This window comes from Arachis ipaensis, chromosome B4, assembly GCF_059453495.1.
Source record: "Arachis ipaensis isolate K30076 ecotype BB chromosome B4, ASM5945349v1, whole genome shotgun sequence".
NCBI lineage: Eukaryota > Viridiplantae > Streptophyta > Magnoliopsida > Fabales > Fabaceae > Arachis > Arachis ipaensis.
The window spans coordinates 93,752,296-93,760,444 of record NC_142439.1 but is presented as its reverse complement, the minus strand read 5'-3'; positions in this window follow the sequence as shown (position 1 = coordinate 93,760,444).

Here is an 8,149-nt window from a genome sequence, read left to right as displayed (position 1 = left end):
GTTGTGTGAAGTTGTGATAAAGAGTTGAGATTACAATTGTGCGTACCATGTTGATGGTGCCATTGATGATCACAATTTCGGGCACCAGGCATCCACGCGATCGCATGGACTACGCGATCGCGTGCCAGGAGCGAAGAAGCAGCGACGCAGCCGCATGACTGACACAGCCGCGCGACTTGAGCATAGCGCATTCGATGCGGACGCGTGACTGACGCGACCGCGCCACAAGAAAAACTCCAGATGATGCGACCGCGTGACCCACGCGGACGCGTGACAGAGGCCACGTATCAGAATTTACAGAATACGCCCCCAGCGATTTCTGAAGCCCTTTTGGCCTAGATCCAGGTACAGAACACACAGACTAGAGGCTATAAAGTGGGGGAATGCATCCATTCAAAAGGGAGCTCGCATTTTTATTACTTTCCATGATTTAGATTTAGTTTTGAGAGGGAGATTCTCTCCTCTCTCTCTTAGGATTAGGATTTAGGACTTCTCTTAGTTTTTAAGAGTGACTCTCGATTCAGGTTTAATATTTACTTTAATTTATGTTTCTATGCTACTTTTACTTTAATGCTTTTATTCGTATCTACAGATGTTGCCCAATTGGCTTATGAATTATTCCATGTTATAGATTATTATTTGAATTAATGATTATTTGAGGTATTTCAGTTTATTATTGTTCTCTTTGATTTAAGTTATTATTGCTTCCCATCTAAGGACATTTTTATTCCAACAATTTTACTTTTTCCCTTTTTGGTCTTGGTTAAGAAATCAGTAACTCAACATTATTAAACTCATCATAATTGATAATCGTTATCTTGCTAATTGAACTGAACTTCAATAATCCCAATTTTTTCTTAGGAAATAAATAGGATTCAAAGGTCAAACTAATTAGTCCCTTGACTTTCCTTTACTTTAGTAAAGGTTAACTAAGTGGAATTAAGATTCAACTTTCACTATTGTTGAGAGGAATAACTAAGTTGGACTTCCAATTTCTCTTACCTTGCCAAAAGTTTGCTTTACAGTATTTATTTATTTTAATTGCCATTTACTTTACTTGTCATTCAAATCACTTGCTTCTCACCTTCTAAACCCCGATTACAACCTTTATAGCCAATAATAAGAACATCCTTCCTTGCTGTTCCTTGAGAAGACGATCCGAGGTTTGAATACTCAATTAACAATTTTTAAGGGGTTTGTTACTTGTGACAACTAAAACGTTTGTACGAAGGGATTTTTGTTGGTTTAGAGACTATATCTACAACGCAACTGTTTTTATGAAATTCTTTACTGGCAAAAATCCTAACGTCAAAACGGCGCCGTTGCCGGGGAACTGCTAACGTGTTCCTTATTATTGGTTATTGTAAATATTTTTCTTTTACTTGTTTATTTATTTCTATTTTTCCTTTTTATCTTTATTTGCTACCATGAATTCTCATCCCTCTCGCTTTGAGTTTGGTTCTAACTTTGTTGAAGGAAATAGAGGTTACAGCAGGAATATGTATCAAGGTCAGACCAATCAAGGATGAATGGAGCCAAAAGGATCTAATCAACCCTTTAGGCAGCAACACCCTCCGAGATATCCTGGACAAAGACCATTTTACCGTGCATACCCAGCTGAAAGATATGGTGGACAACCTTGTAACTACCAACAAGCCCCACCCCGTGCATATAAACCATCCTTTCAACATAACCTTGAACCACCACACTCACAAGCTTCTCTTCACCATTCGCCACCATATGGTCCTTCCTTACCCCAGTACCAATCCAATCACTCCCAATCACCGCCACTTTCCTATGTATCATGTCCAAGTCCGGCAACCCGAAAAGCAGAGGTTCGCCTAAAGGAAACAGTAAATAAACTTCAAACAACCATTCGACAACTGGAGCAAGCAATAATTCAATGGGTTTCTAGGCGCTCAAATACACAAGGATCAACCACAGCCCCATGTGAACAGTCAAACGAGGAGCGTAGCATGAAGGAGATACCAGAAACTCCAGTGGACAAGACAGAGAATGAATTCGTACTAGAATAGGTAGAAGAAGCTGTCATTGTTCAAGAAAAAGAGTTGGTTGAAGATCTAGGAGATGCTGAACTTCCATGGGAATCCAGAACTGAGGAGAACTCCGTCAAGGACGCTACAGTTGATGCTAAGGAGGATATTGTACAATCTCCAAGGCAAGTTGTTTATGAAGAATCAGACGGAATAACCCAGGACACAAATTCCCTTGATGATGGTAGTCACAAGTCAAATTCTCTTAGTAATGAACTGGCATCCGCAAGTGAATTCTCTGAGGTCGAAGAATCTTTCCCAAGTGAATATGAAGACGATGCGGAGGTAGATTTCTCTCAACCTCCAATCTATGACTCAAGTGATGAGGAAGACATAGAAGACTTTGACCAGGACACAGATACAATTGTAGAACCTTGCAAGGAAGTGGAGGAATTCACAGAAGAGCACAAGGGAGTAGAACTTACAGAACCATCGGAAACACCTATCCCAAGGCCATTACCACCGAATACAAGCTTCAAGTGGGTACAATCCTTAACCTATAACTTTACTTATTCACTTGAATATGGTTTGCTTGAAACAGATGGCCAGCTTAGAGCTCTTTGCGGCTTTAAAAGTAAGAGGGAAATGGCTCGTACTCAGAGTTGGTGCACAAGGTTCAATAAGGTTCCACGCTTCACCTCGAAGTACACGGATTGGTATCATGCTCAATTGCATGGATCACAGAAAACGTTTGGTCACCAAGGTGAGATTCTACTCTTTAAACCGCCGGGATAGAGACATGTAGATCAAGACGGAGGCGGATTTAAAAACAAGGCTTGGGATCCTGGAGTTTATTCTGACGTTTGTCACCCCGGGAGCCTGACAATCTGTTTGAAGCTGTTCAGAAGCTTTGCATGCCTAGTTTGGGATCCCGGAGGCTATTGGCATTCCAAGCACTGGTGGAGATTTTTGGACAAATTTAAACATAAGCCGCCATAGCAGGAAGCTCCTCCAATGTCCAACTTAAGGACTTTAACTAAAAGTGCTAGGTGGGAGACAACCCACCATGGTATGATCGCTTCTTTTTCAATTTAATTCTTGTTAATTGCTTTCATTTTTATTTTCTTTTCATTTTACTTTATTGAACCTGGAATCATGCATAGCATTCATATTAATCATTGCATTCTGAATTTATCTTACAGTTAAAAAAAAGGGGGGGGGGATGCACGACGCGACCGCATGCCCCATGCGATCGCGTCATATTGCGAAAACACTATCCACGTGACCGCGTCACCCACGCGGCTGCGTGCCCTGGAGATCGGCGTCAAGATGCAATGTCCAGAAAGTTAGGCTGGAATCGTGCGGCCCTTGTGCGTTTTGCACAAATTGGCCCACGCGATCGCATGCCCCATGCGATCGCGTCACTTGCACAAAAACAATCCCACGCGACCGCGTGAGCGACGCGATCGCGTCGCATGGATTGCACAACACACTAGAAGGAGACAGAGAGTTGCACCGAAACGACGCTGGAGTTGTGCGTCTAGCACAAATTCCAGTGATGCGATCGCGCGACCCACGCGATCGCGTCATCCCCTCTCCTACCCCTCTCACACGATCGCGCGACCTACGCGATCGCGTCACCCCCATTTTCACCCCCACCACGTGACCGCGTGCCCCATGCGGCCACGTGGATTTCAAAATATAACCCCCCCAGATCACGCGAACCCTATTATCGCGCCGCCCCCCTGAACCCCCTCTCTCTCTCTCTCCCCAACCCTCAACCACCACCACCCAGCCACCATTACCGCTGCACCAACCATCGCCGGGAACTGCCGACCATCCACCGCCGCCGTCCACCCCCAGCCGCAACCAACCCCCTCTTCTTTCTTCCTATTTCTTCTTCCTCTCCTCCTCCAAGCCACAACCACCACCAAGCCACTTCCGCGCCACCACCCGAACGCCGCCGACCACCCACCGCCGCCGTCCGCCGCCAGCCGCAACCAACCCCCTCTTCTTTCTTCCTATTTCTTCTTCCTCCCTCCTCCCTCGCCACTGCCCCCCCTCCGCGCCACCACACGCCGCCGCCACCGTGCCTACCACCGCCAGCCACCGCCAACCATCGAACGCCACCATCACCACCACCCAACCACCTTCCTGCCTACTCTCCTTATTCCGCCTTCCAGGTTCCGCAACACGCAATCCCTTTTATCCGTTCGTAGTTCTTCTTATTTTTTTCCATTTCTGTTCATAATTAGGATATATAGTCTTGCATGTTGTAGTAGATTTTAGGTTGTTAGGTAGCCTAGGCTGTGGTTAGTGGATCTAGGTCTATTTATTTGCACTGTTCTTGCTTCTATTTTATCATATTTGCAAATCTGCTGTTGCTGTAATCTTGTTCATATGCTGTTCTTCTTGTATATTGCTGCTCTTTACATTGACTTTTCATGTTTATATTATATATATGTACCTGCAGCTTGACTTTTTAATTCATATGAACTGCTTTGATTGCTGTTTATTTTCCGGGATAATCTAACTTTAGCCGGAATACTGCCCAAATTTCTATAAAAATGTTTTCATTCATATTTCGGTTTGACAATTTGAACTCTGTTTTCCACTGCTTTAACCAAACCATTTCATAATTGCCAGGGCATGCTTCTTTATCCTTTTTGATTTCCTAGTTTATAAATTGCATTTGTGACGTTTTGATTCCAATTTTTGCTTTCTTTATATCTATTTGAATCAGCATCTACTTGTTTTTCTTGTTTGGTTATGAGTCACTATAGTTCCTACCTGTGAATCCTTGTTACATGGAATATTTTCTTTATGCCACTTACCTTAACCCACTTTTTACTGACTCACTAATTTTAATTTACTGACTTCTTTTTCAAATTCTCCCCATACTAACCTTTTAAAATATCTTTTCTGATTTTTCACTTTCCTCTAACTTTCTAACCATGGCATAATGACAATTTTTCCATTTAACTTGAATTCTGATACATTTTGGATTATAACTTCTTCCTTTCAAACTTTTAAACTACTATACAATCCTTAATGCACATTTACTTAACTCATTTACCTCATTCAAATTCTCCCATGCCACTTTGTGTTTTCTTTGCCTATATGCCTACTTGCTTTCCTATTTTTATATATCCTGGTTTTTCATTTTTCAGGATGTCTGCCTCACAGAGGAAAGGAAAGGGCAAAGCTACTGGCAAGCGCAAAAGAGGAGATTCATCCCAGTCCATCATTGACCTAATGCATGATACCTCATGGCGGGAGAAGAACTTTACACAGCAGGAAAAAGCTGACCAGCTGCTCCATGCAAATGATTCAATAAAATTTGCAAACCGATACTGCGAGCTGAAGTATCCGGCATTTGCAAACTCCAGGAATCTATACCTGGAGAGAACTCTGAGGATTCCAGAAGCACTCCAGCAGTACACCACTAAGCAAATCAAGCAAAGAGGCTGGTTCTTTCTGGAGAGAGCACTGACAGAGGTCAATGCATCTTGGGTCAGGGAATTCTACTGCAACTACTACATCACCACCCTCGATGCAGTGAACCTGAGAGGAAAGCAGATTCTGGTCACTGAGGAGGCCATAGAGGACATTCTCCGGCTCCCAGCCAAGTCCGATCAGCCTGATGGTTATAAAAAGGCTGAGGAGGACATGCGCCTGATACGGTTTGATTGGGATGCTGTGAAGGCACGGATAGCTCTCGACCCAACTGTTCCTTGGGAGATGGGTCAGGACACCACCATGCCTAGAGGTATCAAGAGGGCGTACTTAAATGATGAGGCTCGGTTATGGCACCAGATCTTGAGCAACTATGTGATGCCGAGTACTCATGAGACGGAGATCCCAGCTGCTATGATCACCCTCCTATGGTGTGTGATGGAGGGTAAGGACCTTTATCTGCCACGCTTTTTCTGGCATTATATGGCCAGGGTCCACGTCCGAGGCACCCTCCCTTTTCCGTATCTGGTTACACAGCTAGGCCGTCGAGATGACGTGCCATAGGAGGATGCTGATGAGAGACCACCAGCGGCGGACTGCAGGAAGATCATTCCTCACAGCAGGAACTTCCTAGCTTTGGGCTACAGACCACCACCCTTCACTGCTACTGATGAGACAGCCCCACCGTCTGCTGGACCCTCTTCATCCACGGCTGCCCCTGCTGCCCCTGTCGCCACCACTGCACCTCCACCTACCTCTGAGCCCGTATACCGCCTCGTGCACTGCCTATTCCGATAGCTTGATCAGATGGAGCACCGTAACCGATGCCGGTATGAGAGATTGGAGCGTCGTAGCCAGCGACGCTATTCGCATCTGAAGCTGATGATCCAAAAGGGTGGTAACATCCTCTCCGAGCCCGACACACCATCAGAGCCATCAGAGGAGGAGGAGGATGAGCCCCAGGAGGAGACCCATCCGCAGGCAGGCACAGAGCAGACTGCACCACATCAGGAGGTTATGCATCAGATCGAGGCTGCAGATCCAGAGATCCCAATCCAGTCAGCACCGCCTCTACAGCAGCCAGACGCTCAGCCCACCACCACCACAGAGCCTCCAGCTACCATCCCTACCTGTGATGACACCCCTTCACACCCGACTTGACCGAGCATCAGGGACGATGCTTCATTTTAAGTGTGGGGAGGTCGCCATCTCTGGCGTTTTATTTTGGTGAACCACTACATCTCTTTTTTTTTCTTTTATTTTGGATATTTTTCTGTATTTTTCTTTTTACTGTTATTTTCTGAGTACTTATACATTGCTGCTTTTATGTATTTTTACTCTATTTCTGTATTTTGCATTTTTAGTTCATATTTTTAGTTATTTAGTTTAGTTTGCAATTCTGACTTATTAGTGGATTAATTAGTATAGTTTACCCTTTTTAGCATAAGATAGCATAGTTAAATTGAAAAATATAAAAAGGAAGTAAGCTAGGAAATGGAACATAACAGATTTAAATCCATAAACCTTGTATATGTAGCATTACATCATATAGTTAAGTTGACAACATTTCATCAAGGAGGAACATTAAAACTTTAAAGGCTACCCTAAATAATTTTTTTTTGAGAATAATGGGAATTTTTAACTAAACCTGCATAACATATATGAATGATATATGATGCTTGAGTTAGAGAACACACAGCCTGTGAGTCTTGAGCTTAATTGTATGGTTGCATTCAAACCATAATTTCATTCCTGTGTGTTTCGCTTCTTTTTATTCTGATGTTCTTTACTTTGCTTTAATCTATATGTCCAATTATAGAATATAGAATATAGAATATAGATACATACCAAAATAATGATTGAGGCCATCATTTGATTTTAGCTCACTTACCCCAAAATAACCTACCTTTCACATCACCCTTGTTAGCCCCCTTGAACCTTTAAAATCCCTTTTATTCTATTTAACCACACTACTAGCCTTAAGCAGAAAAACAAAATAAAATTCCAAGTTGAATCTTTGGTTAGCTTAAGATAGAAAATTATGAATAGATTAAAATGTGGGGAACCTATTGGGAACATGGATGATAGAAACAAAAGGTAGAAAAGTTAAAAGAAATAAAATAAAATTTGGAAAGCATGCTCCAGAGAAATCAAAGTAATTCAATTACCATGTGCAATAAAAAAAGTTATTTTTCAGCATTTAATAAAAGGGGATACAAAAGAATTCCCCAATGCAAAATAAAAGCAATGCACATGGGATAAAAATAAAATTGAAACATGAGCATGTAACAACAAGTGGGATAATATGGGAAAATTGGTAAAGAAGTTTTGTTCTACTATATATGTATGTTAGGTGAGATCTTAGTCTAATTAAGGATTCACTTATTAGCTCACTTAGCCTTATATATATATCCTTACCTTTACCTTGACCCCATTACAACCTTAATTAAAGACCTCATGACTTTTGGTATGACTGTACTCTATAATTGTTGATTGGTTAGATGAAGAACAAAGTTATAGAAAGTAAGAATAAAAAGAAAAGTAGAGTGAATAAACCCAATAAACATTGAGTGACTAGAGGGTAAACACAAAATCCAGTGAGGGTTCAATAACTCATCAACATATATCTGTGCTTAATTTACTAATTGTTTTGCAAGTTTGTACAATATTTTTATTTCCTATCTCATTTGCTAAAATGC